This window comes from Grammomys surdaster, unplaced genomic scaffold (genome assembly GCF_004785775.1).
Source record: "Grammomys surdaster isolate TR1022 unplaced genomic scaffold, NIH_TR_1.0 372, whole genome shotgun sequence".
Taxonomy (NCBI): domain Eukaryota; kingdom Metazoa; phylum Chordata; class Mammalia; order Rodentia; family Muridae; genus Grammomys; species Grammomys surdaster.
Genome location: NW_021604791.1, coordinates 10,985,222 through 11,007,956, shown reverse-complemented (window position 1 = coordinate 11,007,956; position 22,735 = coordinate 10,985,222). Strand labels below are relative to the sequence as shown.

The 22,735-nt window shown below is 38.3% G+C and overlaps 1 protein-coding gene across 2 annotated transcripts in view; it reads left to right on the top strand.

The window, feature by feature from the left end:
- Gabrb1 (gamma-aminobutyric acid type A receptor beta1 subunit) overlaps positions 1-22,735 on the top strand; it is a 394,680-nt gene that overhangs the window by 157,611 nt on the left and 214,334 nt on the right. The window lies entirely within an intron of this gene.

Genomic DNA, 22,735 nt, shown 5'->3' with positions numbered 1-22,735 from the left:
ATCAGTTGCTTTCTGTATCACACTCTGTTGTTTGGTTCAAGATTCAAGTAGAAAGATAATATTATCTTTGTCTTAGATCAGCAATGTTTTATGCCATAATGGGTCTTTCATTTTATTTTGCTTGTTTACTAAGTCATAAAGATATTATAAACGTTTATAGAGGTCTATTATTACTCTTTATGTAACTGAAGGCGTAATAATTAAAATTTTAAGCTACATTTCAAATTTTACTTCTACTTTTACAAAACAATGTAACTAAATTGTGACTTACATAAAGCTTTGGAATTACCTTGATAAGCCCTTTGAAAAGTAAAGGAAGGCTACAGAGTTTATCGTCAATGTTTTGCTGGAAATTGATGTGTAGCTGTATGTTTGGTAATAATGAAGATCAAAGTTGCAGTTTAGAGTTTCAATTTAGGCATTTTAGAAATTCTTGGCTGCCTCTAACAATGGGAATTGCATCAAAGATAACACTGGACAATTATGTAGTTGAACACACATTGTTTTGCAACTGGAAATACTACTCCCTGGACATGCTATGGCTGCTGCACATATGTATTCACAGTAGACACAATCAAGTCAGTTAAAAAGTTCAACTAGTTGATTACTGCTGAAGAAAAGAAGGTCACCAGGTTTTTGTTTGTTTGTTTGATTGGTTAGTTGGTTTCTTGGCTGGTTGGTTGGTTGTTTGGTTGGTTGGTTTTGTTCTGGGTTTGTTTGGAAGTATGGCCATTGGTAGATTCTTCATGTCTCACTAGATGATTCCATATCCATATAAATATATATGAAATTTTAAGAGAAGACATGGGGTCGGAAGGCATGTGAAGGGTAGATAAGATGAAGATGGATGATATAAATGTATTAAATTTTCAACTAAAAACAGAAAAAGAAGAGAAAATTGACACAAAAAGGGTACAATTGATCTAAAAACCACCAAGAAGCAATAGCAGAATAAGAACCAAAATTCAAGTATCTTGCCTCTCAAATCTCTTTTTATCAATTCTATTCCCATCCAAATATACTTAATAGCAAATATCCCCTTCCGAGTTATACATCACTGCCTTCTAATCTTCAGATACAAGCCAACCCTGGGTAGCTTTTAGTGTATGAGCAGTCAATGACTTTCCAAAGAGAAACACAAACTAAGCATCCATTACATGAATTCCAATCTCTCTATGGAACCCTTTCTCCTTAAGGTACTCATCTCCACTCTGATATATATCTTCTTTCCTTCTCTTCCGTCTTCTCTGGTGGATTTGATTTTTCTCTTACCTGAAGCCATTATCATCCTAGAGAGCAAAAGTGTAACAGAGACTGTGTGTCGTCTGAAGCTAGAGGATAGAGGTTGGGCTTCATTGTCACAGCTTACAGATTGCTTGAACCGGAAAAACCTAAGCAAATTTGATGAGCCTAAGTGTTATCATCTGTAGAAATGGCTTAACAGTCCCTAACTTATTATTGAGAAGATCTTATAAAGCAATTAGTATGAGATTGAGTGCATAGTATGCCCTAAGTCACAGTTCTCTAAACTGTGCTTCATTAGATACTGGAAACTTGCCTTTTGAGGTTGGCCCTCTAACTCCTGGGGGTACTAATGATTAGAACTGAGATTCAGTTGTCCAATTTAAAAGGCACTCACTGAGTGCTCCATATGTGTATCCATTTGCTATTCTGACCCTGAAAATAGTTTTCTAGGACTCTGGAGGCTTCTCACTGAAGCAGGCAACATCTGGAATGAAGAACCAAGAGACCTGCAGCTTAAGCAGTTGTTGTCCCCCTAGTCAGCATTTCCACTCCTCAGGCTTCTATCAAATTTCATCTATCATCCTATCTATTAAATTCTGTTCACTTTAATTCCTCTGACATAACATTTCCTCATTGTAAAAATGAAAATCTGCCTGTTTCTCATAAAAGCCTTTTAAAAGAAAGATCATTTATCATTCTTAAGCAGAAAGTCCTTACCATATAGCATATGTTTGGGCATCTTTAAGACTGTAAAGTACTTACTTTAGGCATGAGTAATTGAAAGAATGATACTGATGGCTTTATCCATTTTCATAAGTCCAGTTAATAGTCATTGTGAATGGGCCCATATATTAACAAGTAATTTTTAGCGGTGATGGGATTGATGTACCCACAGGCCCGTTAGCCAGCTTTTCCATAATTTTAAGACAGCATTCTTAAAATAAATCAATTTTTCCTGTAGTCAAATTCAATATGAAGTGCTATTTTTAAATGATATGAAATTACAAGATTTTAAAACTATTCCAAGTCAGATTTTATACCCAAGGTGTAGTGCCTTATCCTGTAAAGGCTGTAAAAGAATGACGTCATCCGAACTTAGATAACACTGAGTAACTAAGCTTTCATGCAAGAGGTCTCGAGCACACTAGTTCTTATGCTCTTTGCTCTTGAGTGGCCTCTGGTGTGACAAAATGCATCCTTTCAAGGGATAACCCTGCCACTGCTATTACATCTTTTACAATAGGAGTTAGTGCTTTACTTTATTACTATGAATCTCCTATCCTCTAAAAGTTGGCAAAACCATTCGTTTTCTGAGCAAGTCCCTGAGTGTTACATATAGAGTTCTTAAAATTCTCTTCCTTTTTCTCTTTCTTTGCATTTTGGTCTGAGAAAGTTTTCTCTTCTCTCTAGGCTAATCTCTTAACAGTAGTAGTTAATCTTATTCTGGAGCAGTCTTCAGGCACAGCACTCTCTTTTGCTTAAATCATCAGACTTGTGTCTTTATTGATTCCTTCACCTTGGCTTTCTCTCTGAGCTCTAATCTTCTCACAACCTGGGTTTCCTCTTCTTTTTATTATTAGATATTTTATTTACATTTCAGATGTTATTCCCTTTCCCCATTTCTCCCCCACCCAGAAACTCCCTATCCCATCCCCCTTCCTCCTGCTTCTATAAGGATGTGCCTCCACCCACCCACTCCCACCTCCCTGCCTTCGAATTCCTCCACACTAGAGCATCCAGCCTTCATTGGACCAAGGACTTCATCTCCCACCTATGTCCAACAAGGCCATACTCCCATATATATATATATATATATATATATCTGGAGCCATGGGTCCCTCCCTCTGTGCTCCCAGGCTGGTGATTTAGACCCTGGGAGCTCTGGCTGGTTGGTATAGTTGCTCTACCCATGGTTTCCTCTTCTTTATCACTATGCAAGTCATCCTCAGCAGTGTTCCTACCCATGCTTCTTACTTAAGCAGCTATGTACATAGTTACTAAAGCCATTGCACACTCTCTGCTCATTTTTCCTGAATGACTTAATGATGACTGGACCTGGCTTGAGGATGTGTCTTTTGTCTTTAGCATGTGCTATAACAGTTATTCCAAGTTTGACCTCATGGAATTGAACAACAGCAACTATCTAAACCCCCAATCCAGCAAGTTCCGGGGAAATTTTTTAATTGGGTACTCAGTACCTGAATCTGAATGTTCTGCCTTTCTATTTTACATGCTACTTATTTTGGGTCATTTGTTTTTCTTCCAAACCAAAATGTCATCTTGTCCCGGCTGATAACAAATCTTCAGCATCCTAATAAGTCATCACAAACTGCAAGACATAGTCATCCCTGAGGCTAATCTGTTGTTTCTTACTTGTACTATCTAACCATCTTTCCAGCTTATAAACAATTTCTTCAATCTAAATTAACAACTTCACTCACTCTGTCACTCCTTGGCCAATTTCCTTGCTCAGGCTTCCTACATATGTATCAGTATCATCTTATCCTTCCTACAGAACATGCTAGAAGCCCCCCTGCCAAATCTGTGACTCCAAAGCCCAAACAAAATTGGTTTTATCTCTCTATCTGGAATCCAAGAACCTCTAGTTGTTTTTCTAAAAACCTTTAAGAAATTTCAAAGTCAACTATGCTCTGAATATTGAAAGAAAAATGTCTCCTGGAAATTATAATGTAATGGGGTAGCATTATGAAACTCTACTGTCTATTGAAAACCGCCTCTTTTCTACTTGAACACGGGGCTGATTCACTCCTCTCCCCTTATTGTGTAAATGGCTGTCATTGCATCTTCTCTGTGTAGCCTCACTGTGTGTCACTGTGTACAAGTTTGCCCCTATAATAATTTTTTCACATTATATTTCTTTATCTTAATATCTCCTCTCAAATTTATCCCATGAGGATGACTACATTCTCTGTAACCAAGGGTAAACTTTTATTCTATACCACAACACAATTTAGTCTCATCAAGAAGCCTAGGTTTGCAATTCTTTTATGACACTTTAACTTTTGATATCTTGGAGATGATTAAGCTGTTCATATAAACCAGATTGTATAGTTGTTGAAAATATAAAAACTGCACTTTTCCAGCCTCTATCAAACTAACTGATTGCCCAGTAAATATTCGTAAAAAGTAATATTGATATGTGCAGAATGGACTGACCTGACTCACAGTTGTCAGCTGCAGTGTTTCTTTTATCTACATGATGCCTTTTAAGCAAAGAGTGATTATTACTATTAGTGACCAGATGTATTCAGTGTCTTATGCAAACACCATCCAGATGGTTGCACACACTAGCTCTCTCCAAGGCCTATACATGTGGGGGCTAAAATCTGTGTTTGTTTTTGCCCTAAAAATGGCAGGCAGAGAATGATTTAATTATGTGAAGACATATAGTGGAGTACTTAACTTCCCAAGAACACCTCCCACTCCTTCTGTCTCCTTTTTAAATTCTACCAATGCTGTCCTTTTATTATTTTACTGTACGTCTTCCTCTATCATCTGCCAGAAATGAGTTCACGGCCACCTGAGTTTAAGATTCTGTGAGAGCTTCAGCAGACAAATGGGTAGCCCATTCACACAGTGACACTCTGTGTATATAGGTGTCTACACATCTTGTAAGCTGTACATGCCATATCATTTTAAGTAAGGTTTATAGATAGGGCGCGCGCGCACACACACACACACACACATACACACTTAAAAATAATCATTCTACAGGAAAGATTTCAACACTCAGTTATGAAATCTCATAAACTTCACAGTTACAATATAAGGAGCTAAATTTTACATGTCTTTGATATACAGGGCACTCCTCTCATGTTCTTTTCCTTCTATCCCCCTCTCCCCTTACTTCCTTCTGTCTTACCTCCAACCTTCTCTTCCTTCTTCCTTTTTCTCATTATTTTCATCGTTCTAACAGTTCACAGTTGGTATTCTCTCACAGGATATTTAACCAAGCCTGTGAATTTGAGATATATTATAAAATATTATCTGGTCATTGTTTATATTTAATATTGTATATTAATTGCAGAGCATTAATCATACTGAAACTTCTACAAACCACATGGTCACACAATAGCTATAGCAATCACATAATTATATAAATGGCTTATTAAGTATTTAAATTAGTCCCAATGGTATATTTTATGAGAAAAAAGACCCTAAGAAACATCATTTAATCATAACTTTTTAATATAACTACTTATTCATTAAATATAAAAACATAGGCAAAAATAGAAGTGCTTTCATTGGAAACCATTTCAAATGGCTCTCTCTGTGTTTCAGTGAGAAAGTTATAAAATATAAAGTTGCTAAACAGTGAGAGATATTCCAGGCCTTCCCTTTAGAAGGAACTTCAAGAAATGTCTCCATCCATTCTTTTTAATAAATGGATGTTGTTGTTTATTTGTTGTTTATTTGTGGTTTGTTTTCTTTTCCTTCAACTCAAAATTACAAGCTTCTTTCTCTTACAAAGTACATTTCCCAATATCAGTCCTCTGCAAACACCGCGTCAGCCCATGTATCCAGTCTCTGTTCTCAACTCTGCAATGCTGTTGCTTAGTGTGTACACACAATGAGCCTCTTGCCAGCTGCTGAGAGCTCTTTAATGTCATCATAACTGCTCTGTGTAGGCCAAGTTTAGGAGAGGGAACAGTTTCCAGGGTCCACAATCAATACAGAGAGATAATATGAAACAACTAGGACCGCCAAACTGCTATAGAAATCAATACATCTATACATTTTTATGTTTTGGGATCTCTATTATTAAGATAATTGCCTCTACTTTTTAGCTGCTTTATCATAAAGACTAAGGAAAGATAAGATGATTCTCCAAGGGAATGTGAGAAACTCTATCTTTCTTTTACAGTCAATAAAAGTGTAGTCATTGATTTTATTCTTACATATAACCTGTGGTCGGGAACAGCCAAGAATACAAAAAAAAAATCAATTTACAGTAGAGCTAGCAGTACAAATACAGTAGCCGAGTTCTCAAGGTCCACATAAGGCCACAGGCTTCTCGTAAGCAATAACCTCATTTCTGATATCTGAAGTTCAGAAAATTCTTTTTCAAATATGGACTCATTACTATGTGTTGGAGGACCTAACAAAATTTTGTACGTATGAAAATGATCTCAACCTTGAGAGAATTATTTCTGTGCATGTTGTGTACCTTCTTCTGTAACTCTTCTTGTTTCTATAATGGAGAACAATAAGGTGACTGCACATAGAAACACAGACAAATGTTCTTTAAGGAATGATGTATGTAGAATATCAATGGGGTCTTATGAGGAACGTGGACTATGAGATAAGGAGACAGCTTCAACCTTGCTTTCAATGTTTATAGACATTTTGAAAAAACGACTAGGAGAAAAAGAGCAGTTGATGTACTGTGATACCTTCCAAAGTAAGGAAATGAATGTCCACATATATCTGTAATACTGGAAGAGAAATATCAAACAAATGAAAATGCTCATATCTAGGGTCAAGGATATAATGGAGGACTGTGACAGTCAATATTTAATCACAAATTGGAGTTTCTAACCCACCTTTGATCATTTGGTTCCCAAATAAAAGACACACAACTTTTATATTTATAGTAAGCCTTTAATGTACTAGAGCTGGGCAGGTATCTACTTCCCTATCAATAACTCTGAATTATAACTTGCCGTGTTGCATCTGGGTAGCACTTGACTCCAATTAGGCAGCCCTCATGGCCTGGCATGTTTTTATGTCTCATTTAGCCCATGGCATCTTCTCCTCTCTTCACTTTCTTCTCCCTTCTCCTCCTTATGGTCTTTCCTCAGACCCCAGGCCTGGAAACCACCCCCCACCCCAGCTGTCTCTCTTCTGACCAGATATAGGCTGTAGGCATCGTTATTCACCATTCATTGATAACCTGGAGGGCAATGTTACATAGCATCACTTGTGAATGTTCAGATTTTGTCATCCCTAGAGGCAACCAGGCCTTGGCAGCCAGTATTTGGCATTTCAGTACATAGCAAAAGACCAAACCTTAGCAGATCTCCTTTTTTGTCTAAATAAAAAGGCTAGTTCTCGGGTCCCTTCTGGTCTGCACTAGAGCACTGAGCAGACCTTGAGTGTCAGCTCTGCACCCAATTTCACAAAACCCAGAGGAGGCTGGAATCCCAGGAGCTCTAACAAGCTTCGGAACATAGGATCATAGGATCACAGGATCTCAGAAGATTGGTCACACAAGGATTTCAGGATCCCAGAGGCAGCCTGGGAGTTCTTACACCCAGGATCTCAGGATCACAGGATTACAGGATCACAGAGACAATTGGACTCTGAGGAGTTCTGACACAATCAGGATGATAGGAAAGACAGGCTCCAGTCACAGACAGTGAGTGCAAGTAGCACTAGAGATAACCAGATGTTGAAGGGCAAGCACAAGAACATAAACAACAAAACCCAAGGTTACATGGCATCATTGTTACAAGGTTACAAGTCCTGAATACCCCATCACACTGGAAAATCAAGATTCAGATTTAAAATCACTTCTCATGATGATGATAGAGGACTTTAAGAAGGATATAAATAACTCTCTCAAAGAAATACAGGAGAACACAGGTAAACAGGTAGAAGCCCTTAAAGAGGAAACACAAAGCTCCCTTAAAGAATTACAAGAAAACATAACCAAACAAGTGAAGGAATTGAACAAAAGCATCCAGGATCTAACAATGGAAGTAGAAACAATAAAGAAATCACAAAGAAAGACTACTCTGGAGATAGAAAATCTAGGAAAAAGATTAAGAGTCATAGATGCAAGCATCATCAACAGAATACACGAGATGAAGACAGAATCTCAGGTGCAGAAGATACCATAAAATATATTGACACAACTGTTAAAGAAAATGCAAACTGAAAAAGCTTCTAATCTACAACATCCAGGAAATCCAGGACACAATGAGAAGACCAAAACAAAGATAGTAAGTGTAGAAGAGAGTGAATGTTCCTAACTTAAAGGGACAGTAAAAAAAACAAGCAAGCAAACAAACAAACAACCACAACAAAAAAAACTAAGGCTGGCCTTCAATAATAACAAAAACAATGGAAAGTCTACATACACGTGAAAACTAAACAGTGTTCTATTGAGCGATAACTTGGCCAGGGAAGAAATAAAGAAAGAAATTAAAGACTTTTTAGAATTTAATGAAAATGAAGGCAAATCCTATCAAAATTTATGGGACACAATGAAAGCAGTGCTAAGAGGAAAACTCATACCTCTAAGTGCCTACAAAAAGAAGCTGGAGAGAGCATACACTAGCAGCTTGAGAGCACACCTGAAAGCTCTAGAACAAAAAGAAGCAAACACACTGAAGAGGAGTAGAAGGCAGGAAATAATCAAACTCAGGGCTGAAATCAACCAAGTAGAAACATAAAGAACTATACGAAGAATCAAAAAAAAAGGAGCTGGTTCTTTGAGAAAATCAACAAGATAGATAAACCCTTAGCCAGATTAACCAGAGGGCACACAGTACCAAAATTAATAAAATCAGAACTGAAAAGGGAGACATAACAACAGAAACTGAGGAAATTAAAAAAAAACATCAGATCCTACTACAAAGGCCTACACTCAACAAAACTGGAAGATTTGGATGAAATGGACAATTTTCTGGACAGATACCAGGTACCAAAATTAAATCAGGAGCAAATAAACCATCTAAACAGTCCCAAACCCCTAAAAAAATAGAAGCAGTCGTTAATAGTCTCCCCACCAAAAAAAGCCCAGGACCAGATGGTTTTAGTGCTGAATTCTATCAGACCTTCAAGGAAGACCTAATACCAATTCTCTTCAAACTATTCCACAAAATAGAAACAGAAGGAACACTACCCAATTCGTTCTATGAAGCCACAATCATGCTCATATCTAAACCTCACAAAGACCCAACAAAGAAAGAGAACTTCAGAACAATCTCCCTTATGAATATTGATGCAAAAATACTCAATAAAATTTTAGCAAACCAAATCTAAGAACACATCAAAACAATCATCCATCATGATCAAGTAGGCTTTATCCCAGGAATGCAGGGATGGTTCAATATTTGGAAATCCATCAATGTAATCCACTATATAAACAAATCAAAGAAAAAAACCACATGATCATATCACTAGATGTGAAAAAAGCATTTGAAAAAATTCAACATATCTTCATGGTAAAAGTCTTGGAAAGATCAGGAATTCAAGGCCCATACCTAAACGTAGTAAAAGCAATATACAGCAAGCCAGTAGCCAACATCAAACTAAACGGAGAGAAACTTGAAGCAATCCCACTGAGATCAGGACCAGACAAGGCTGCCCACTTTCTCCCTACCTATTCAATATACCTTTAGCCAGACTAGCCAGAAGGCACAGAGACAGTATCCAAATTAATAAGATCAGAACTGAAAAGGGAGACTTAACAACAGGAACTGAGGAAATCATAAGATCCTACTACAAACGCCTATACTCAACAAAACTGTAAAATCTAGATAAAATGGACAATTTTCTAGACACATACCAGATACCAAAGTTAAATCAGGAGCATATAAATAATCTAAACAGTCCCATAACTGTTAAAGAAACAGAAGCAGCCATTAAAAGTCTCCCCACCAAAAAAATCTGGGGACGAGATGGTTTTAGTGCAGAGTTCTATCAGACCTTCCAAGAAGAGCTAATACCAATTCTCCTTAAACTATTCCACAAAATAGAAACAGAAAGAACACTACCCAATTAGTTCTATGAAGCCACAATTATGCTCATATCTAACAACACGAAGATCCAACAATGAAAGAGAACTTAAGACCAATCTCTCTTATGAATATTGATCCAAAAATACTCAATAAAATTCTCACAAACTGAATCCAAGAGCACATCAAAACAATCATCCATTATCATCAAGTAGGCTTTATACCAAGAGTGCAGGGATGGTTCAATATACTGAAATCCATCAATGGAATCCACTATATAAACAGCCTCAAAAAAAAAACCACATCATCATCTTACTAGATGTTGAGAAACCATTTGACAAAATTCAACACCCCTTCATGATAAAGTCTCGGAAAGATCAGGAATTCAAGGCTCATACCTAAACATAGTAAAATCAATATATAGCAAACCAGTAGCCAACATCAAACTAAATGGAGAGAATCTTGAAGCAATCCCACTAAAATCAGGGACTAGACAAGGCTGCCCACTCTCTCTCCCTACCTATTCAATACAATACTCGAAGTCCTAGACAGAGCAATTAGGTAACAAAAGGAGGTAAAAGGGATACAAATAAGTAAAGAAGAAGTCAAAATTTCACTATTTGCAGTTGATATGATAGTATACTTAAGTGACCCCAAAACTTCCACCAGAGAACTCCTAAACCTGATAAACAACTTCAGCAAAGTGGCTGCTTATGAAATCAACTCAAACAAATCAGTAGCCTTCCTCTACTCAAAGGATAAACTGGCTGAGAAAGAAATTAGGGAAATGACACCCTTTACAATAGTCACAAATAGTATAAAATACCTTGATGTGAATCTAACCAAGCAAGTGAAAGATCTGTATGAGAAGAACTTCAAGTCTCTAAAGAAAGAAATCGAAGATGATTTCAGAAGATGGAAAGATCTCCCTTGCTCATGGATTGGCAGGATTAATATAGTAAAAATGGCCATCTTACTGAAAGCAATCTACAGATTCAACGAAATCTCCATCAAAATTCCAAATAAATTCTTCATAAGGATAGAAAGAGCAATTTGCAAATTCATTTGATAAAAAAAAACAACCCAGGATAGCAAAAATTATTCTTAACAATAAAAGAACTTCTAGAGGAATCACATTCCCGGATCTTAAGCTGTACTGTAAAGCAATAGCGATAAAAACTACCTGGTATTGGTACAGAGACAGGCAGGAAGATCAGTGGAATGGAATTTAAGACACAGAAATGAACCCACACTCCTATGGTCACTTGATCTTTGACAAAGGAGCTAAAACCATCCAGTGGAAAAAGGACAGCATTTTCAACAAATGGTGCTGGTTCAACTGGAGGTCAGCATGTAGAAGAATGCAAATCAATCCATTCTTATCACCTTGTATAAAGCTCAAATCTATGTGGAAAAAGGACCTTCACATAAAACCAGATACACTGAAACTAATAGAAGAGAAAATGGGGAAAATCCTTGAACACATGGGCACAGAGGAAAAGTTCCTGAAGAGAACACCAATGGCTTATGCTCTAAGATCAAGAATTGACAAATGGGACCTCATAAAACTGCAAAGCTTCTGTAAGGCAAAGAACAATGTCAATAGGACAAAACGGCAATCAACATATTGGGAAAAAAATCTTTACCAATTTTACATCTGATAGAGGGCTAATAACCAGTGTACATAAAAAACTCAAGAAATTAGACTAAAGACAATAAAGTAACCTGATTTAAAAATGGAGCACAGAGCTAAACAAAGAATTCTCAACTGAGGAAACTTGAATGGTTGAAAAGCACCTAAAGAAGTGTTCAACATCTTTAGTCATCAGGGAAATGCAAATTCAAACAACCCTGAGATACCACCTCATACCAGTAAGAATGGCTAAGATAAAAAACTCATGTGATAGCAGATGTTGGTGAGGATGTGGAGAAAGAGGAACACTCCTCCAATGTTGGTGGGATTATAAACTGGTCCAATCTCTCTGGAAAGCAGTATGGCAGTTCCTCAGAAAATTGGACATAGCATTACCTGAGGACTCAGCTATACCATTCCTGAGCATATACCCAAAAGACGCTTCAACATATAACAAGGTCATATGCTCCGCTATGTTCATAGCAGCCTTATTTATAATAGCCAAAAACTGAAAAGAACCCAGATGTCCTTCAACAGAGGAATGGATACAGAAAATGTGGTACATTTACACAATGGAGCATTACTCAGCTATTAAAAACAACGAATTCAAGAAATTCTTAGGCAAATGGATGGAACTGGAAAATATCATCCTGAGTGAGGTAACCCAATCACAAAAGAACACACATGGTATGCACTCACTGATAAGTGGATACTAGCCCAAAAGCTAACAAACTATGATACAACTCACAGACCACATGAAGCTCAAGAAAAAGCAAGACCGAAGTGTAGGTGCTTTGATCCTTCTTAGAAGGAGTAACAAACTACTCATGGAAGCAAGTACTGAGACAAAGTGTGGAGCAAAGTCTGGAGGAGGGACTATTTGAAGACTGTCCCACCTGGAGATATATCCCATGTGCAGTCACCAAATGCAGACACTGTTGTGGATGTCAGAAAGTGCATGCTGACAGAAGCCTGATATGCCTGGCTCCTGAGAGGCTCTGCCAGAGCCTGACCAAAAAGGAGGCAGATGCTCACAGCTAACCATTGAACTGTCCCCAGTGGAGGAATTAGAGAGAAGGAGCTGGAGGGCAGAGTGGCAATACCAACCAACCAGAGCTCCTAGGATCTAAACTGCCAGCCTGGGCACACAAATGGAGGAACCCATGGTTCCTGCTGTATAGGTAGTTGAGGATGGCTTTGTCAGGCTTCAGTGGGAGAGGAGGTCCTTGGTCTCCTCAAGGCTGGAAGCCCCAGTGTGGGGGAATTCGAGGGCGGGGAGGTGGAAGTGGTTGGATGGGTCGGGGGAACATTCTCATAGAAGTAGGAGGAGGTGGGATGGGATAAGAGGTTTCTTGGAGGGGGGAATGGGGAAAGGGGATAACATTTGAAATGTAAATAAATAAAATACACAATGAAAAACAGATAATAGAACTGGCAATTGCAGTCGAGCATTTGAGACTTTTTGTCAACAATTTAATATTTCCCATATTACTGGGATTCCTTATACTCCTCAAGGACAAGGTAATGTGTAAAGCTCACAGGCCTGAGGCAACAACTAAATATGGCAGCGTAAATGGAGTAAGACGTGAAGTGCAGAGCTAGAGTACAGTCTCAAATTTATTTACAGTCACATATTTATAGATAAATATATACACAAATATACACAAAAGAGCCCACAGAGGTCAGAGCTGTATGATTCCCTGTACCTGATGATATTTGTGGCTGAAAGCTACCGGACATGAGCTTGGAGAGTTTTTCCACAGGAACAACATGTGCTCTTAACCTCAAAGATATCTTTCTAGCCCTTCGTGTGTGAAATCTGAATATAAAACAGTTTTTTCCAAAACCCTTAACTTTTCCATGAGACCCCATGACAAAATTCACTTTCATGATTTCTTCCAACTCTAAATCATCTATAAATATTGACTCATTATTACTTGCATGCTTGTATATAGGAATACAGATACATATTTTAATGTAATTGTACTACCTTTGTATTTGGAAAAATTTTTATGAAGATATTGAGTTAATTAAAAATTAAAATGTTTTATTTATAATAATCTTTCTTCTTTTGTAGAGTTGAGATAATGGTATTATGAGTACATTATGGATAAATAGATTAACAGCAGCAAAAAAAATATATCTAATAACGTATATTAAGGACCAAAGGAATATTCCTTTATCTCATATAAGATATATGATGTATGCGTTATGCTTAGGTAACAAACATATGCTGTTCACATGCTCATAGCATTAAAAAGAAGACTTAGGGGTTTTTTTGCAAATCATTTGAAGCACCAAGTTAAAGCTATGCTCCCTTCAGGGTTGTGTTGTAGCTCTCAGATTGTGAGGTGATTTCCTTAGGAGCCAGTTATACTGCACTGTGATTTAACTTCTAGTTTTCCATATTAAATGTAAGCCATGGGGTACCTCTAAAATATAGAATCCCATTGCAGATTTTATATGAGATACAATACTATACCCGGTATGACATTTCCTATTTTCAAGTACTACAAAACCATAATGTCCAGACATGGAAGCTTTATATTTTGCATCAGTAGCTTGTGGATGTTTTCGTCATCTCACGGCCTTCATGCAAGCAGTAATTTATATTAGACTAAAACAGAAATACCACAAAGGGCCTCTGGTGAAAATGCATGAAAAATATTCTTTAAGATAAGAGTTTAAGCTGAGTCATTTTGCAAGTATTCTAATCAGTTGGCAGGAATCTTTACAGTACCTAGTATTGCCTCGTTGCATGTAAAAGAAGTAACAGGGAAATCAGAACCACATTTACTGGAATGAGTGCCTGTTCTCCAGGGTACTTCATCCCACAGAACATTAGAGAGGATAAAAATGTTTTCCTGGGCAACTCACCCATTTCAAACTCTGCTGGGGAATACAGAATGCTGTGTTCAAATAGTGTGCTCATCCTCCAGAGCACAGAGAGTTACAATGAAGAACAAATATCTCGGTATGAACTGAATCTAGAGGTGTGCTTCTTTCTGCCTCCTAGGAAAAAATTGTGGTTTACCTTTCTTACATTATTCTGTTTTCTTTAAAGAAGATAAGATGCAACCCATTATCCAACATCTAAAAATTTTGCAGTGAACTGGAGCTGAAAGAATTAACTAACCCATTTCCTTCTAATTGCAAAGAAGTGACTTGCTTATTTTCAATGTATTTGATGGGGGTGGGGAGAATGGCAAACAGCCTGCATGGCTTATTTTTTAAAAGGCAGACACATCCAAATCCAGATCTCTGTTTTGAGTGTCCTGCAGGGAGCTGATGATCAACGTCTCTACATGGATGTTTATAGACGTTCTAAAAAAACATATTCCCAAAGAGAGATCCTTAGCTTCTCCCCCAGAAGCATCTCCCTCAGCTCCATTCCTTCAGTTTTTTAAGTTTAACCCTTCTAAAATGCAAGGTGGCCATTGTATTTCAAACCCTGAGCAAGTACATTGTTTTCTTTTCTGATGACATACAATAAAAGCATCAGGTTGCATGAGCTAACTAAATATTAGAAAAGATAGCGAGGAAATGAAGTCCAAATGGAGGGCCACAAGGAAAGGCCATAAGACCTAGAATGAGAAATCAGGAGGACAATAATGTAAATCAGGAGGGAGGCCAGAGAAGCATGGTGTCCTGATAGCTGAGTAAAAGAAAGTATCCCAAAGAAGTGGGACTAATCAATCTCGTGAGGTCTGGCCAATATGTCGAGTTATTTAAATACTGATAAACTGACCACCAAATTTAATAATGTAAGGATTTGGGGACGTTGATATGATGGGACTGGGTGCAATAGTCACGCAAACTATGAAATGGTACAGAAGAGAAGTGAACTGATAGCATACTGATGTATTGAAAAGATGTGCCAGAGAAGAAAAAGTTTGTGAGTTCTGAGAGGAGAGAAATATGGAGCCATGTTCTTAAGAAGATGAAAAGGTACCAGAACTACCAGTTGAACCTTAGCCAGGAGCAAGGAAAGCTCATTCATCACACCAGAAGAGAAGACAAAGTCTCCAGACATGAGCATGTAGAGAAATCTGGCTGGTAGCAGTATTTACTTACCAGAATAACTCATTTAGAAAAGTGGTCCTGTTTCCCCTTTCTAAAATAGGTAAACTGAGGTAGGACTGTCCATTTAGATAACTTGCTTAGGATGGCATGGTTGAAACAAAGCCATCCAGAATCCCAAGTTAAGCAGTCTGCATTAATGGCCTGAGTGGTCACACACAATTGTTCTGATAGAAATGTAGCATCATCAGTAGGCCATTTCCATTGAGATTGCTTTCTCAGACTTAGATAACAAAATGAACGATAACACTGGCAACGTAGTAAGCAATGAAAGGAACATGGATGGATTGGAATGGGGCTGGGCACTTTGCTCCTATGGAGATGAGATTACAAAACTCAGAGATTTAGCTTTACAACTGGTGTGGCCACAGATGAGATGCTAATACAGTCACTTGAGTTTGATGATAATTTGATTTATTTACAAATCTCTCTCTCTCTCATTACTCCCTCCCCTTTTCTTCAGTGAAGGGGAACCCCTCTTGGGTACCACCTTGCCTTGAGACATCCACCCCCAGCAGGATTAAGCACATCTTCTCCCAATGATGCCGAACCAGGCCGTCCAGTTAGAGGATGGGAATCCAATTGCAGGCAACAGAGTCAGGGTTAGCTTCCAGTCCAATTGTTTGGAGACCCACATGAAGACCAAGCTACCCATCTATCCCAATGTGTAGGGGGTCTCTGTCCAGGCCCTGCATGCTCTTTGTAACCCACTGTTTTTACTAGGTCTGACAATTGAGTGTTCAGTCCAAAACAGGACATTCAAACCATTTTCTCTAAGTTTCAGAGAACATTATAGAAGAAGAAGGAGTGGAATCATTAAAAGCCTGGAGGTGTGAGAAACGACTACAAAATACAAAGGGCATGGCATTACTGTGAGCTCACAGCAGTTGTGGTTGCTTGTACTGGTCCTGAATAATACTGGGGCTGTCAATACCTCATTGTAGATCAGGGAGGGGCCTTAACACTTTCCTCATTAACACTTTCCTGGTAAAATATTGGTTACTGGTAGGTTTTATGAGACAGTCATTGTCTTTAGATATTTAAATTATTTATATATTATTTAATATGTGTGAGTATATTTCTTACATGCATGTATTTCTACATGAAATCCTAGTGTCCACAGCAGCCATAAGAGGAGTTTGGATCTCTTGTAACGAGAATTAAGTTGGTTGTGAACCACAAGGTAGTATTAGGTAACTGAACCTGGCCCTCTTTAAGGGCAACAAATATTCTATTTTTTTCCCAATCTCCTTTTATACCATTTTAATTACAGGAAAGTATTAAGATCAGTTCTAGGTGGAAGAACTAGCAATACAATAGATACAAATAGTCAAGGAACAAGCAAGATAATAAACACAAACAGCCAAAGAACAAGTGAGGCAATAAACAAAGTCCCATGATCACTGTTTCTAAGGGCTTATCAGGATGACCAAAATATCTGAGCCTACTTCCCTGTCCTAGCCCAAAGTCAGTTTTATGACCAAAGCCAACATCTTAGTTCTAGCCTAAGATTTAGATTCCTGACTGAAATCACTTCTTTGTTCTAGCCTAAGATTTAGATTCCTGCCTGAAACTATTTTTTTGTTCTAGCCTAATGTCAGATTCCTGCCTACAGCTGATTTCCTTGTCCTTGGACCATGTCAGATTCCTTCCAAGCAGCCCCAAAAGCTCTCCACATCCCCCCCCCCTTATTTATGGCATATACAAGACTGAGTCTGTCTTAGGTCGTCTAACAAGAATGCCTTCCTTACTGATCATGGAATATGCATTTTCAAAAGCAATGCACTCCTGTCTTAGTTTGATAAGGCTCTGTGCAGAATCTTAACCATCAATGGCTTGCCAGCCTGATAAATTAATAATTCTGTCTGGAGGTCAATTTTCCGTTTCAAGCCATTTACTTTGGCTGTCAACATGTTGATGTTGTTAAAGACAAGTTTTAACAAGATGGCCAGGAATAATATATTCAGGTCAACAAGGACTAGCATGATCAAGTTATATATCCCATTCTTGAAGCCTGACCAAAATGGAAATACTGACTTCAATCTATGAATAATTTTATGAGTAGTATTGGTAGCATCAAAGCTCAGCAGAGCAGCATTCTTTAAATTCATAATCTCACTGTGCAAAGATAAAATATCCACAGAGGTGTTAGAATTATGCCAAATACGCTGCAAGTGTCTTTCAACCTTTTCCTAATTATGACTATCATTGTAAATTTTAGAAGTAACACAAGTCCATTGATATTTGCCATGGCACTCACGATGACTCCTTACTTTTTTTTTTCTTTTTTTATTGGATATTTTATTTATACTTCAGATGTAATCCCCTTTTCCTATTCCCCCCCAACTCAGGAACCCCCTATGCCCTCCACATCCTCCTGCTTCAGTGAGGATGTGCCCCCATCCACTTGACCACTCCTACCTCCCCACTCTCAAATTACCCCACACTGGGGAATCCAGCCTTCACTGGACCAAGGACCTCCACTCCCACCTATGCCCAACAAGGCCATCCTCCCCTATCTATACAGCTGGAGCCATGGGTCCCTCCCTATGTGCTCCCAGGCTGGTGGTTTAGACCCTAGGAGCTCTGGTTGGTTGATATTATTGCTCTCCCCATGGGCCACAAACCCTTTCAGCTCCTTCTGTCTTCTTTCTCACTCCTCCATTGGAAACCCCATGATCAGTTCAATGGTTAGCTGTGAGCATCTGCCTCTGAATATGTCAGACTCTGGCAGACCTCTAAGGAGGCAGCTATATCAGGCTCTAGTCAACATGCACTACTTGACATCCATATCAGCATCTACCTTTGGTGACTGCACATGGGATGGATACCCAGGTGAAACATTCTCCAAATGACCCCTCCATCAGTTTCTGTCCCATGCTATGTCTCCATATTTGCTACCTTGAGTATTTTGTTACTCCTTCTAAGAAGGATCAAAGCACCCACACTTTGGTCTTCCTTCTTCATGAGCTTCATGTGGTCTGTGAGTTGTACCTTGGGTATTTCGAGCTTTTGGGCTAATATCCACTTATCAGGGCTAATATCCACTTATCAGTGAGTGCATACCATGTGTGTTATTTTGTGATTGGGTTACCTCACTTAGGATGATATTTTCTAGTTGCATTCATTTGCCTAAGAATTTCTCAAATTCATTGTCTTTAATAGCTAAGTAATACTCCATTGTGTAAATGTACCACATGTTCTGTATCCATTCCTCTGTTGAAGGACATCTGAGTTCATTCCACATTCTGGCTATTATAGATAAGGTGGCTATGAACATAGTGGAGCATATATCCTTGTTATATGTTGGAGCATCTTCTGGGTATATGCCCAGGAGTGGTATAGCTGGGTCCTCAGGTAATGCTATGTCCAATTTTCTGAGGAACTGCCATATTGCTTTCCAGAGTGGTTGTACCGACTTGCAATCCCACCAACAATGGAGGAGTGTTCCTCTTTCTCCACATCCTCTCCAGCATCTGCTATCACCTGAGTTTTTGATCTTAGCCATTCTGATTGGTATGAGATGGAATCTCAGGGTTGTTTCGATTTGCATTTGCCTGATCACTAAGGATGTTGTACATTTCTTTAAGGATGTTGTACATTTCTTTAGGTGCTTCTCGGCCATTTGAGTTTCCTCAGTTGAGAATTCTTTGTTTAGCTCTGTACCCCATTTTTAAATTGGGTTATTTTATTGTCTATAGTCTAATTTCTTGAGTTCTTTGTATATATTGGATATTAGCCCTCTATCAGATGTAAGATTTGTAAAGATTTTTTCCCAATATGTTGATTGCCGTTTTGTCCTATTGACATTGTCCTTTGCCTTACAGAAGCTTTGCAGTTTTATGAGGTCCCATTTGTCAATTCTTGATCTTAGAGCATAAGCCATTGGTGTTCTGTTCAGGAACTTTCCCCTTGTGCCCAGGTATTTGAGATTCTTCCCCACCTTCTCTTCTATTAGTTTCAGTGTATCTGGTTTTATGTGAAGGTCCTTTATCCACTTGGACTTGACCTTTGTAAAAGGAGATAAGAGGACTCCTTACTGTTAAACTCTGAACCTCCTTCCAACAATTTGAATAGGGTAAAGAGCATCTATATGATGTTCCAAATGCCTGTCTAAATCCTCTTGTATAATCAACACATTAGTAACATTTTTTTTTTTTGCTAAATGATTAACAAAAGTAGCTGTATTAACTTCTCGTGTCAAAGCAATTGCAGAAGCAGTGGTGCTAGCAATTAATGTAATTAAAGCTGTTAAACCAGGAATAATCAAGCCCACTACTCTCTTGCTTCTGCTTAAAGCCTGACTCACTTCTTCCAGTGTTTGAAAGTTTTTTTCAGAATAACAAGGTCCTGTAATATTCAGGGCAATAAAACAAAAGCTCGTTGATAGACCCTGTAACAGACATGCCAGGTTTCAACACACTAACACAATTAGAAAGTGTATAATCAGTAAAACTTACATTAAATACTATAGAAGAAACAAAAGTAATTTTAACATAACAAGCAAAAGAGCCTTAACACATGTACTAACACTTGTTTGAAATCCAGCTCCTGTCTCAACTTTTTCTCTTACTATCATCACATCATAGAGAACTGCAGCTAACTTCCAAATATGTCTCTGAAAATGTCCAGAACCAGCCTTCCAAATGAAAACTGTTATTTCCAATACTGGATAGATTTCTAGACCAGTCCATGATTGAGTCCTAGTAACTGGTCACATTTAAGAAAAGTACAAGAGTCATTATAACTTTTTGGTTCTCTGTCCAACAAGATCTATAAACTTGAGGCTACGCAGTTTGTCCCATCTCGGATATAGGCAAACAAAGGTGAGTCAGGAACATATGTCCAACACAGCTTCCCAGTCACCATTGTCAGGGCACTCAGTTAACTCAAGGTCAGCATTATTCTTTGTCCCAGCATCAGCATGTCTCACCAATCACTCTGGCAGTCATCATGCTCCTTCAGCATCCTGCAGAAAAAACACAAATATGCCCTCTTCCCCGTATTAAATACCTGGTCAGGATCATGCCATATGCCAGTAAGTGGATCCTTCCTTTTCACCTAGGCATATGTATGCCTAGTTGTAGGGTGCCATAGACACTCAACAGAAAGTTCCTTGGCATCTAAATTTTTAAAAAATTTAAAGTAAAGAGAATATGATTTAAATAAATTTGTGGTGTATGTAAATATACCTCCCCCTTTTTTATTTTATAAAGATATTGTTTTAAAGTTCTATGGGTCCATTCCACAATACCTTGTCCTTGAGGATTGTTAGGAATCTCAGTAATATGGGTAATATTAAATTGTGAACAAGACGTCTCAAATGTTAGACTACAATAGCCAGTTCCATTATATGATTTTTAACTGGATATTTTATTTATTTACATTTCAGATATTATCCCCTTTCCCCATTCCCCCTCCCAGGAAACCCCTTATCCCATCCCCCTCCTCATACTTCTATGAGGATGTTTCCCCACCCATCCTCCCACTCCCATCTCCCCACCCTCAAATTCCTCCACACTGGGGCTTCCAGCCTTCATGAGACCAAGGACCTCCTCTCCCACTGATGCCCAACAAGGCCATCCTCCACTACATATACAACTGGAGCCATGGGTCCCTCCCTATGTGCTCCCAGGCTAGTGGTTTAGTCCCTGGGAGCTCTGGTTGGTTGGTATTGTCACTCTCCCCATGGGACAGCAAGCCCCTTCAGCTCCTTCAGTCTTTTCTCTAACTCATCTATTGGGGACTCCATGATCTGTTCAATGGTTAGTTTCAAACATTTGCCTCTGTATATATCAGGCTCTGGCAGAACCTCTCAGGAGTCAGGTATATCAGGCTTCTATCAGCATGCTCTTCCTGGCATCCATTAATAGTGTCTGCATTTGGTGACTGCACATGGGATGAATACCCAGGTGGGGCAGTCTCCAGAAGGCCCCTCCTCTAGTCTCTGCTGTACACTTTGTCTCCAGATTTTCTCCCATGAGGATTTTGTTATTCCTTCTAAGAAGGGCCAAAGCACCCACACTTTGGTCTTCCTTCTTCTTGATTTTCATGTGGTCTGTGAGTTGTCTCTTGGATATTGTGAGCTTTTGGGTTAATATCCACTTTTCAGTGACTGAATACCATGTGTGTTCTTTTGTGATTGGGTTACCTCACTCAGGATAATATTTTCTAGGTCCATTCATTTGCCTAAGAATTTCATGAATTCATTGTTTTTAATAGCTGAGTTATACTCCATTGTGTAAATGTACCACATTTTCTGTATCCATTCCTCTGTTGAGGGACAATCAGCTTCTGGCTATTATAAATAAGACTGCTATGAACATAGTGGAATATGTGTCCTTGTTTATGCAAAAAGTATTTCTAATCATATTCCAGCCCATATTCCTATTTTTTTTTGGAAACATAGTTTCACTAGATAGTCCAGGCTGTTCTTGACCTAAGCTGATATTTTAAGGCATATCCTATGTCTAGGATAGCCATGATTCTAAATATTCTGTTAAAACACAAATAACATATAAAGGGAAATAGTAAAGATAGGAAGTAGAGAAGTATAATAGCTCATCTCAAATACTGAAAGTGTGTTACTTCTAAGAAGCCATCCATAGCTTTACTGTGTGTTGAGATTCAACAAGAGAAACATTTGAGAGCACATCAGTTGTATGTGCTTATTTTTGTGAGTCTAATGAAAAAAACATTCACTCCAAAATCTTCTGCTATCTAACTTTTAAAAACTAGAACTAATGGTTATGCAGTGACTCTATCTATGTAGGTAAATTAGTGGAAAGAAAAGAGCGACCAACAAAAACCAAAAACTCAAGCTTAATCACCTAACTGTGCTATGCCTTGACTTACTCCACCTCCTTGACTCTCAGTTCACTTATTTCGAAAGCAGGCTTAAGCAGAACCATCTTTAAGATCTTAGAAGGACTACTGCATATGTAATAGAACAGTGGTTTTGGTCACTGAATTTTGTTTTTCATTCCCGTTGTCACACCAGCCCAGCATTAACTCTTAACTTTACTACAACTATACGACCTTGCAGAGATCAATTTGTTTATATCACAGTTTC